This window comes from Choloepus didactylus, chromosome X (assembly GCF_015220235.1).
Source record: "Choloepus didactylus isolate mChoDid1 chromosome X, mChoDid1.pri, whole genome shotgun sequence".
In the NCBI taxonomy this organism is placed as follows: domain Eukaryota; kingdom Metazoa; phylum Chordata; class Mammalia; order Pilosa; family Megalonychidae; genus Choloepus; species Choloepus didactylus.
The window spans coordinates 85,242,073-85,254,218 of NC_051334.1; the positions used below are offsets into that span (position 1 = coordinate 85,242,073).

Genomic DNA, 12,146 nt, shown 5'->3' on the forward strand with positions numbered 1-12,146 from the left:
GTGGCTGAGCCTTTTATCTTGTTGGGATTTATGACCCAGCTGGACTGTCAAAGCCATTACTAATTGTCTAATCCTTGGGCAGTTTGCTCCTTGCTCTGGCTCACCAACATATAGTGGAATACTTGGAGTCCTTCAGGTGGGGGTAGCTTACTCAAATCCTGTCCACCCATTAGTGGCAGATAGTGTGATAGTTTAAATACCCCTGCTGCAGCACAGTGAAGGTATACTCTAGACTTTGCCACCAGAAAGCAAACTGATCCTGGTCCTTCTCCCAGAGTGGGATGGTAAAAAAGGCATTTGCCAGTTCAACAACCACACACCAAATGCCAGTGGCGGTCATAATAGTTTCTGTGAGAGTCACAATGTCTGGGACTGCAGGCACCAAAGGGGGCACTTCTGCATTCAAGCACTGATAATTTATAGTCAGCTGCCACACCCACTTGCTTTTTCAACTGGCCACACCAAGGTGTTATAGGCAGAGATAATGAAGCAAAGGAAACTCAGAGATAGAATGTCCTTTATGAGTTCAATAATGTCTTTTTCCCCACCAGGGAGTTGGTATTGCTACTGTTGGACAATGTGGCAAGGAGGTGGGAGCACTACGGGTCTGTGGTCTATCACTTGCCCAACTGTGATAGGCAGAATTTGTTGGGATGGGGGAGTGTATTCTCACACTTACTACTGGGAGGTGCACAGGTACAGGATTTTTTAATCCCTGTAATGCATTCCCCAGTGGAAAACATGACCACAGGGGCAACCAAAAGGCCAAATGGACCAACCCACAGGGTGGCAGTAACTTCCCAAATCCACTCCTGTGTGGAACGCCTGAAACCTCCGCACGTTATTCATCTCCCCTTCCCCTATGCATCTTCTGGAATGAGAGTGACCTGGGTGCCAGGATCCAAAAGCACCATAAAGGTTTGTTTACTGCCCCCAGATTGTACATGCACTGGGACATATGGTCTTTGGTCCCCAGGGAGTAGTTGGGGCCCTTGGCCCCACCCTTAGGCCATTTTCAATTTAGTCAAGTTTGGGTAAAGAGTTCCCTCCCAGGGGCCAGATTCCTCAGTCGAATCTGAAGGGAGACGCAGGAGATTTGCAAGGTACTCCTCTTCCTCTACTGCCAGTATCTGGGGATGGGGATAGGGTGGTCAGGCAAGGACAGAGTGTCCCTGTTGAACCTGTGACCCTCCTTCTAGTTTATATTTTTTCCAAAGTTCTCCATTGGAGGTCACATCTATGGTGTCCTTTGGGACCCCTTGCTCTGGTAGCCACAAGAACATAGCTCAGTGAGTGGGGATGCTGAGAGGGTATGATAAACCCATTCAATTTCCTCTGCCACAGGAAGCCCAAGGGTGAGGAGGAAGACCAGCCTTTTGCCCCATTCAGGGAGGCTTTTTCTAATAAAATTGTCAATGACCTGCCACAAAATGGGAATCTGGTGAGGGGTTAAATGCCACTGGTGGGGGTGGAATGTCCATGCACTCACATCCAGTTGTTGCAGCATGACCACAGCTTCCTCCTCAGTATTTCCAGGCTCAGCTGGAATTTGGGGGAGGTAACACAAAGTGGGTTATGATCATCTGACTTCCTGAAGGATCAAATAGCTACACTATCAGCGTCTTCCTCACCTCCGCCCTCTGCTTCCTCCTCCCTTAACTCCAGCTGACTAACAGTTTGTGGAAGGATGGGGTTGAAAATGAGGTGGGCAAGACTCCTCCATTCAACTGAGTTGATCAGAGAGATAGTGGCACCCTGATTCTAAAGTCAGGTCAGCTACAAGAGGAGATTCTCTCCAGGCTTTTGTCCATACTTACCTTTCATATCCCATATCTCCTTCTCTATAAAAGCTCATACTTTTGTTTTCACCTCCAGGTCCCCAACTTCAGTTCTAATAGTCTCCTGAATAATGACCAGCTTCACACTAAGCTCAAGATCAGTCTGTGTGGCCTGAGTGTGGGTATGCTTGGTTCCAGAATGAGAACAGATACAAGAAGCCATGAGCCAGGGGATTGTACACTAGGTGGTGGAAGCCCTAACCTCATTAATCTCAGCATGGAACTAACTAGCCAACTCTCTGGCATTCATGGGGGGATTCTCAAAGACCCATTTATCGCCACCTTCCCCAAGAGGATGGAGACAGCATGCCCTAGGTTCCTCAGCTGTGGATTGGTACCTATACCCATGCTGGTAGGATGTGGACTAAACTGAGGCATACATTTCCTCAGTCCCCCTTGAATGCCCCTGCCCCAGGGACAGAATATAAAATTGTCCTTTCAGGGCATTGGCTTCACTGGCTCTTGACTGTCCCTCAGTTTAGTCCACAAAGCCATGAGTCCTGTGTTGCCCAAGATGCTCCTATACAAAAGGAATGCAAGCATGATTAAAAGAATGACCAAAAAATCAACCCACTCCATACTTACCCATATACCCTGCTCACTGCACCAAAATCTGTGAAGCAAGTTATTATATGGTATATCATGGAAACACAGGCTCAGGCACAACAGAAATTTTCAGCAAATGACTGCTTTTTTACTTAAACAGTACAAATAGTCCAAAAGAGCAGGAGGAGATCCCCTCATGGCTGGTCTCTCAGGGAGGCCAACTGCTCAAGTCAGAGTCAGTACTTGGCAGCTCTGCATGCCCCACTTCCATCAGAGAGGACTGATACCATGCTGTTTGATAGTTGAGTGTTTATACAACCCAGAGGCAGGGGGCCCTTCCACTGAGAGTTCCTGCCTTGATAAACAGCTGGGGCTACTTGTTCCTGGTTTCCAGGTTTAAGGTATGGTCAGTCCTTTTCATTAGACTTAACACCCCTGCCCGCAGGGCTGCAGAATAGAAACACATTGAAACATTTATACACAGTAGAAAAGGGTGGAGAGTAGGTGAGGGATGGGAGATAGCTGCTATCCAGACTTGTTTCCAGAGCTAGTCACAATTTTACAAAATGCTTCATGGTCATAGTTTTGAATTACAGAGCCCCTTGGGTAAACTATGAGATTACAAAATTTAGCCTTAAAAACAGTTGTTTAATAGATAGCCAAGTCATGATACTGTCATCTCATCTCTTACCAGATGACCACATATCCCACTGTGGGCCTGAGATGCTAATCAAGAAAGGCCTGGGCTCAGGGAGGTCCAGACAGTCAAGAGCCAGTGAAGCCAATGCCCTGAAAGGACAATTTTATATTCTGTCCCTGGGGCAGGGGGATTCAAGGGGGACTGAGGAAATGTATGCCTCTGGACCCTTCTGCAGAGACTTTGAGCTGGATTATGGCTATGCAAGCTTGTTTGGGTGGTACCATGATAACTCTTCCAGCTCCATATTCCACCTAGGGCCACCTAACCCCCACTGATAGGTTTATCCTCCCATCTCCACCAAGCCCAGACTTTGGGATTCATCCTGTCTCAAAACAGGGGGAAATATAAATATCTCAGTCCATACCACACCAGCTGAGGTTCAAGTAAATGGTGCCTGGTCCTCCTCTAATCTCATAATTCCAGTCACAGTAGCTGGGCTTTTGTCACTTCCCTTACGTACAGATACCTGCCTCAGAACTAATTCCTATAATTGGGTTCTGGTCATATTCCCTTAATATCTGAGGTCCTATAGTCCCCTAGTTACCCAAATTCTTCTAGGTCTCAGGGGCCTTCATTTTCAATTTCTAACCTTGTTCCTTTCTGGCAATTGGAATCCTTTGGAATTTCTAATTCTAATTTATGTGTTACAATTTTAGATGTTACCATCTGACTCCCTGCTATGAAAGATTAGGATATTAGCACTCATCCATTTCTGCCTATGTCCTTTCCTGTCATCTTCTTATTTTTGTTAGTTGCCTTAATATTTTTATGTTGTCAGGATTCATAACTTCTTGGTAATGTGTCCCTGCCACTTGCAGCTGGTCTTCCTTGATACAAGCTCAATAAGGGTCTACCAGATACACCCTTATCTAAAGCCTGCTGCCAGACTCAGAGAATGATGGCTCTGCAAGTGCAAACTTACCTGTTGCCTATTGTCATTCTTCTCTGGCCCCCACAGCCTGCTGAAAATCTCTTCCTCCCTGGGACTCATGCTGAAATCACCCCTTGCCAATGACTCTGCTCCCTTTGGGTGTGTCTCTCTCCTTATATTCTTCTCTGAAGCAGTTCTGGCCCCACCATCCCCGCCACCAAGGGTATACTGACACCCTTAGCCAACCCTACATCCAACATTTTAAAATAATATATGGAAAATTTCTTTTCATCTCAGTTTTAACCAAGTCAAAATTAGAGATTTTTTAAAGTTTTAAAGTTTTTATTGAGGTAAAATTTGCATAATATAAAATCAACAATTTTAAAGTGAACAATTCAGTAGCATTTAATACATTCACAATGTTCTGCAACCACCACCTCTATCTAGTTCCAAAATATATTTTCATCACTCCCCCAAAAATACTTGTAACCATTAATAGTTACTCCCATTCTTCCCTTCCTCCAGTCCCTGGCAACCACCAACCACCAATGTACTTTCTGTATCTATGGATTTACCTATTCTGGATATTTCATATACATGGAAGCATACAAAATTTGACCTATTGTATCTGGCTTCTTTCACTTTAGCATGATGTTTTCAAGGTTCATCCACATTATACCATGTATCAGTACTTTATTATTTTTTATGACTAAATAATATTACATTGTATGTATATATCATAATTTGTCTATTCATCAGTTGGTTGATGGACATTTGGAATGTTTCCATCTTTTAGCTATTGGTGAACAGTGGTACTATGAACATTCTTATACAAGGATTTGAGTCCCTGTTTTCAATTCTTTTAGGTATATAGCTAAGAGTGAAATTGCTGGGTGTATTAGTGTTCTCTAGGGAAACCGAATCAACAAGAGATATCTATAAATATAAGATTTTATAAAAGTGTATCATGCAACTGTGGATATGCATGAGTCCAAATTCTGTAGGGCAGGCAGCAAACTGGCAACTCCAATGAAGATGTTCAATGAACTCCTCAGGCAGCGAACTGGCAACTTCAATGAACGTGTTCAATGAACTCCTCAGGAAACTAACTGGCAACTTCAATGAACTTCTCAGGAAATATTTTGCTGGTTAGCCAAAGAAGAGAAGGTCCTCTATCTTTCTCACTTAAAAGTCTTCAACTGATTGGATTAAATCCAGCTGACTGAATTCTCTCATTGCAGAAGACATGCCCTTTGTTGATGTAATCAGTCACAGCTGCAGCCAATTGACTGATGATTTAATAAACCAGCCTTCTGGTTTACTAAACCAGCCACAAATGTCCTTGCAGTAACAGGCCAGTGCTTGCTTGACCAGACACCTGGGTACTATCACCTGGCCAAGCCGGCACATGAACCTAACCATCACATTCCACCCCTTTTCAACTTCGCAGTTATACACATCACATTAAATCATACTTTACCCCTAAGTAGAGAACAATAACAGATATATATTTCACCTAACAATAATCTGCTGTCCTGCATACAATCAGAAATACACTAAATCTCTGCAGAATAGGGTGCAAGTCCTTGGGTGACATTCACTCTTAAAATTGATTCCCTTTAACTTAAATATCATAATGAAACAAGGAGGAAATATTCATGCTATCATAGTCCTCATTTCTGTAACTGGGCATGTGGTCATAGTTCATAGTTCCACTACTCATTCCATGTTCCCTTTACCCTCAGCAAGCACTTCAGCTGGCCATGGTTCTTTGCCTGGTGGGATGACCCAGACCTTCATTCCTGAATTTTCTTGGCCATTGGTAGTCCTGCCTGGATTGGATTGTTGCAGTTTTCCATTGACTTTAATCACAGGGCATGGTAGTACTAAGAGACACCCTAGGGGATCTACTGTATGCCAGGAAAACTCTTCTTTACCTCCATTGTGTAGCTGCAGTGTTACTTCACCTTGACCATCAGGATCAATCACTCCAGCCAGTACAGTAATCCCCTAACTTTCCTGTTGATTCAGCAGCATAAGAAGCCCAAAATGGCCAGGTGGAAGTATTAACTTCCAGTTCAATGGAATTATTGTTGTGTTTCCTGGTGAGAGCACTCCTCCTTTTCGAACTAAGACTTGTAGACCAGCAGAACTTAAGCTTGCAGGGACAGGAAGCAAAAATTTTCCTAGTGGATCACTCGGAGTGATAGTGAGTGGTGCCACTCCTGTTTCCACCCCTTAATTCCTGGACCCATGAATCCTGGCTATGGGAGAAACAGCACGATAGAGTGGATGCTGATTGAGAGCATACACAGCCTCCTGGAGAACACTGCCCCAGCCCTGCAAGGTATTTCCACCTAGTTGGCACCATACTTGAGTCTTCAACAGGCCGTTCCACCATTCTATCAACCCAGCTGCCTCTGGATGATGGAGAACATGGTAAGACCAGAGAATTCCATGAGCATGTGCCCATTCCCTCACTTCATTTGCTGTGAAGTGGGTTCCTTAGTCAGAAGCAATGCTGTGTGGAATACCATGATAGTGGATAAGGCATTCTTTAAGTCCATGGATGGTAGTTTTGGCAGAAGCATTTCATGTATGAAAGGCAAACCCATATCTGGAGTATGTGTATATTCCAGTAAGAACAAATCGCTGCCCCTTCCATGATGGAAGTGGTCGAATGTAATCAACCTGCCCTCAAGTAGCAGGCTGATCACCTTGGGGAATGGTGCCATATCAGGGATTGAGTGTGGGTCTCTGCTGCTGGCAGATTGGGCAATCAGCAGTGGCTGTGGCTAGATCGGCCTTGGTGAGAGGAAGTCCATGTTGCCAAGCCCATGCATAACCTCCATCCCTACTGCCATGACCACTTTTTTCATGAGTCCATTGGGCAATGACAGGAGTGGCTGGGGAAAGAGGCTGACTGGTATCCACAGAACAGGTCATCTTATCCATCTGATTATTAAAATCTTCCTCTGCTGAAATCACCCTCTGGTGAGCATTCACATGGGACACAAATATCTTCATGTTTTTTGCCCACTCAGAAAGGTCTATCCACATACCTCTTACCCAGACTACTTTGTCACCAATTTTCCAATCATGTTCCTTCCAAGTCCCTGACCATTCAGCCAAACCATTAGCAACAGCCCATGAATCAGTATAAAACTGCACCTCTGGACAGTTCTCCTTCCAATCAAAATGAAGAACCAGGTGCACCACTCAGAGTTCCTCCCACTAGGAGGATTTCCACTCACCACTGTCCTTCAGGAACATCCCAAAAAGGGGTTGCAGTGCTGCAGCTGTCCACTTTCAGGTGGTGCCTGCATATAGTACAGAACCATCTGTAAACCAGGCCCAAGTTTTCTCTTCCTCAGTCAACTGATTGTAAGGAACTCCCCAAGATGACAGAGCTGTGGGCTGGGAAAGAGAAGATGAGGTGGCAGGAGTGGGGGCCATGGCCATTTGGGCCACTTCCTCATGTAACTTACTTGTGCCTTCAGGACCTGCTCAAGCTGTATCTCATATATACCATTTCCATTTAATGAAGGAGTACTGCTGTGCATGCTCAACTTTATGGCTTGGTAGGTCAGACAACATCCAGCTCATGATAGGTAACTCAGGTCTCATGGTAACTTGGTGACTTGGTGGCCCATGGTTAAGCATTTGGTCTCTACTAAGGCCCAATAGCAGGCCAAAAGCTGTTTCTCAAGTGGAGAGTAGTTATCTGCAGAAGATGGTAATGCTGTACTCCAAAATCCTAAGGGCCTGCATTGTGATTCACCTATAGGAGACTGCCAAAGTCTCCAAAGAGCATATCTATTTGCCACTGACACTTCCAGCACCATTGGATCTCATGGATCATATGGCCCAAGTGGCAGAGCAGCTTGCACAGCAGCCTGGACCTGTCACAGGGCCTCATCATGTTCCAGTCCCCACTCAAAACTAGAAGCTTTTCTGTTCACTCAGTAAAAGGGCCAGAGTAGCACACCCAAATCAGGAATATGTTGTCTCCAAAATCCAAAGAGGCCAACTAAGCATTGTGCCTCTGTGTCAGTTTGAATGTATTGTGTCCCTCAAATGCCATTGTCTTTGATGTAGTCTTGTGTGGGCAGATGTTATCAGTGTCGATTAGATTTCTGCAAGTGTTTCTTTGGAGATGCACCCCACCCAGCTGTGGGTGATGACTATGGATAATTTCCATGGAGGTGTTGCTCCGCCCATTCGGGGTGGGTCTAAGTTGAGTCACTGGAGCCATATAAATGAGCTGATGGACAGAGGGAACTCAGTGCAACTGAGAGTGAACTTTTGAAGAGGAGCTACAGCCAAGAGAGACACTTTGAAGAATGCACTGGAACTGAGAGAGGAGCTTCAGCTTACAGAGATATTTTGGAGACAGCCTTTGAAAGCAGACTTTTGCTCCGGAGAAGCTAAGAGAGGATAAATGACCCAAAAGCAACCGAGAGTGACATTTTGGAGAGAAGCTGAAGCCTAGAGAGGAACATCCTGGGAGAAAGCCATTTTGAAACCAGAACTCTGGAGCAGATGCCAGCCACGTGCCTTCCCAGCTAACAGAGGTTTTCCGGACACCATTGGCCATCTTTCAGTGAAGGTACTCAATTGTTGATGCATTACCTTGGACACTTTATGGCCTTAAGACTGTAATTGTGTAACCAAATAAACCCTCTTTTATAAAAGCCAATCATTTCTGGTGTTTTGCATTCTGGCAGCATTAGCAAACTAGAACGGATTTTGGTACCAGAGAAGTGAGGTGCTTTTGCTGCTGAGTTTGCAAATACCAAACACGTTGGAATGGCTTTTTAAATGGATAAGGGGAAGATTCTGGAAGAACTGTGAGGAGCTTGATAGAAAAGGCCTAAACTGATTTGAAGAGACTGTGGAAATATGGACTCTAAAGATACTTCTGATGAGGCCTTGAGCAGAAATGATGTGTCATTGCCAACTGGAAGGAAGGTGATCCTTGTCTTAAAGTGGCAGTGAATTTGGCAAAATTGTGCCCTGGTGTTGGATGGAAGGCAGAATTTGAGAGCAACAACCTGGAATATTTAGCTGATGAGATCTCCAAGCAAAATATAGAAGAAGTAGCCTGGCTTCTCCTTGCAGCTTACAGTAAAATGCGAGTGGAGAGAGATCAACTTAGAACTGAACTCTTGGGTTCAAAGAAACCAGAAGCTGATGGCTTGGGAAATTACAGGCTTCCAGGGGGTGGAATCCCAGAAGCTACAGCCCAACATGAGGATGTTACCAAACATGGAAACCAGCCACCATTTCAGTACAAGCCAAGATTGGAAAAGGAGTTAAGCAGAAAGGATTTGTGGAAAGTCCTATTGTCTGACAGCTTTGACCCGTGTGCTTCATGCAAAGCCAACAGAATTTTTGCAAGATCTTTATAGACAGAGCCATTGCCAGTCTGGACTGGAGGAGACAGAAAAGGAACAAACTGAAGGAAAAATTTCTTCAAAGACAGAGCCATGGAGGTTGAGGTCTGGAGTCAAGAGCTCTCAGGCTGGGAGAGCAGAGCAGCTCACATGAATGGAAAGGGTGACTTTGCCCTGGAGGTTGAGGGCGGGCCTTCTGCCTCAATGTTCAGGGAGTGCTTTGCCACCCCAGGCCCCAAAGAGGGTGGAGCACATTCCCAGGGAATTGGGGAGAGCCTGGCTGCCACCACACTGCTCTGAAGGGGTTGAGCATGTGCCCTGGAGATGGAAGGGATTTCGGGTGCTGCCCCAATGTTTGAGGAGGGTGGGGCCAAGAAGGTGGTCTCCCCACTGTGTGGATATGTTGGAGCACTCACCCAAGCATTTGGAGAGTAAAGGGCTCCCACAAAGGCCCTTAGGAAGGGTTAGACTCCCATTCTCTCAAGCCCCAAGGATGCAACATTGTTCTGTAAATGACTCTCAGACTTTGAAATCTAATGGAGTTTGTCCTGCAGATTTTAGGAACTGTTTTGGTCCTGTTAACCCTGTTTTCCTTACTCCTTCTCCTTATGGCAATGGGAATGTTTACCCTATGAATGTCCCTCCTTTGTATATTGGAAGCACATAACTTATTCTAAGTTCACAGATCCACAGCTAAAGGGAAATTATGCCTTAGGACTGACCATGCCTATAATTGATTTTGATGGAATTTTGTACTTAACTATTGTTACTGAAATGATTTAAGTTTCTGTGATATTGTGGGATGAACGTATTTTGTATATGGAAAGAGAATGTCATTTTGGGGTTCAGGGGGTGGAATGTGTCAGTTTGAATGTATTGTGTCCCCCAAATGCCATTGTCTTTGATGTAGTCTTGTGTGGGCAGATGTTATCAGTGTCGATTAGATTTCTGCAAGTGTTTCTTTGGAGATGCACCCCACCCAGCTGTGGGTGATGACTATGGATAATTTCCATGGAGGTGTTGCTCTGCCCATTCGGGGTGGGTCTAAGTTGAGTCACTGGAGCCATATAAATGAGCTGATGGACAGAGGGAACTCAGTGCAACTGAGAGTGAACTTTTGAAGAGGAGCTACAGCTAAGAGAGACACTTTGAAGAATGCACTGGAACTGAGAGAGGAGCTTCAGCTTACAGAGATATTTTGGAGACAGCCTTTGAAAGCAGACTTTTGCTCCAGAGAAGCTAAGAGAGGATAAATGACCCAAAAGCAACCGAGAGTGACATTTTGGAGAGAAGCTGAAGCCTAGAGAGGAACATCCTGGGAGAAAGCCATTTTGAAACCAGAACTCTGGAGCAGATGCCAGCCACGTGCCTTCCCAGCTAACAGGTTTTCTGGACACCATTGGCCATCTTTCAGTGAAGGTACTCAATTGTTGATGCATTACCTTGGACACTTTATGGCCTTAAGACTGTAATCGTGTAACCAAATAAACCCTCTTTTATAAAAGCCAATCCATTTCTGGTGTTTTGCATTCTGGCAGCATTAGCAAACTAGAACAGCCTCTTTTTTAGTTGTAGGAAAGGCCAGATGCAACAGCTTATCCTTCACCTTAGAAGGGATATCTCAACAGGCTCCACACCACTGGACACCCAGAAATTTTACTGAGATGGAAAGTCCCTGTATTTTTATTGGATTTATCTCCCATCCTCTGCCACACAAATACCTTACCAACAAATCTAGAGTAGCTGCTACTTCTTGCTCACTAGGTCCAATCAACATGATATCATCAATATAATGGAACAGTGTGATGTCTTGTGGGAGGGAGAAAGGATCAAGATCCCTGCAGACAATATTATGACATAAGGCTAGAGAGTTGATATAACCCTGAGGTAGCACAGTGAATATAAACTGCTGGCCTTGCCAGCTGAATGCAAACTGTTTATGGTGGTCCTTGCCAACAGCAATTGAGAAAAAAGCATTTGCCAGCTCAATAGTTGCATACCATGTACCAAGGGATGTGTTGATTTGCTCAAGCAATGATACCACATCTGGAACAGCAGCTGCAATTGGAGTCACCACCTGGTTAAGCTTACGATAATCCACTGTCATCCTCCAAGACCCGTCTATTTTCTGGAAAGACCAAATAGGAGAGTTGAAGGGGGATGTGGTGGGAATCACCACCCCTGCATCATTCAAGTCCTTAAGAGTGGCATTAAACTCTGCAATCCCTCCAGGAATCCAGTATTGCCTCTGGTTTACTATTTTGCTAGGCAGGGGCAGTTCCAGCGGCTTTCACTTGGCCTTTCCCACCATAAAAGCCCTCACTCCACGAGTCAGGGAACCTGTGCGAGGATTCTGCCAGTTGCTGAGTATGTCTATTCCAATTATGCCTTCCAGAACTGGGGAAATAACCACAGAATGGGTCCAGGGACCACTGGACCCACTGTGAGATGGACATGAGCTAAAACCCCATCAATAACCCGAACTCCATAAGCCATAACTCTGACTGGTGGACCAGAGTGATGTTTTGGGTCTCCTGGAATTAATGCCACTTTTGAACCAGTGTCTAATAATCCCCAAAATATCTGATCATTTTCTTTTCCCCAATGCATAGTTACCCTGGTAAAAGGCCATAGGTCTCCCCGGGGAAGGCTGGGAGGAAGATTAACAGCATAAATTTTTGGCACTGTAACAGGGTACTTCCCAAGGGGTATCCAGCCTTCCCCTCACTCAAGGGGCCCTGGGTCTGTAAACTGTCTCAAGTCTGGGAATTGATTAAGGAGCCATGACTCTCTGT

General features: G+C 45.0%; 1 pseudogene; it reads right to left on the reverse strand.

Moving 5' to 3' along the window:
• Window positions 1-1,004: 1,004 nt before the first annotated feature.
• LOC119522227 lies at window positions 1,005-11,916 on the reverse strand (annotated as a pseudogene).
• Window positions 11,917-12,146: the final 230 nt, after the last annotated feature.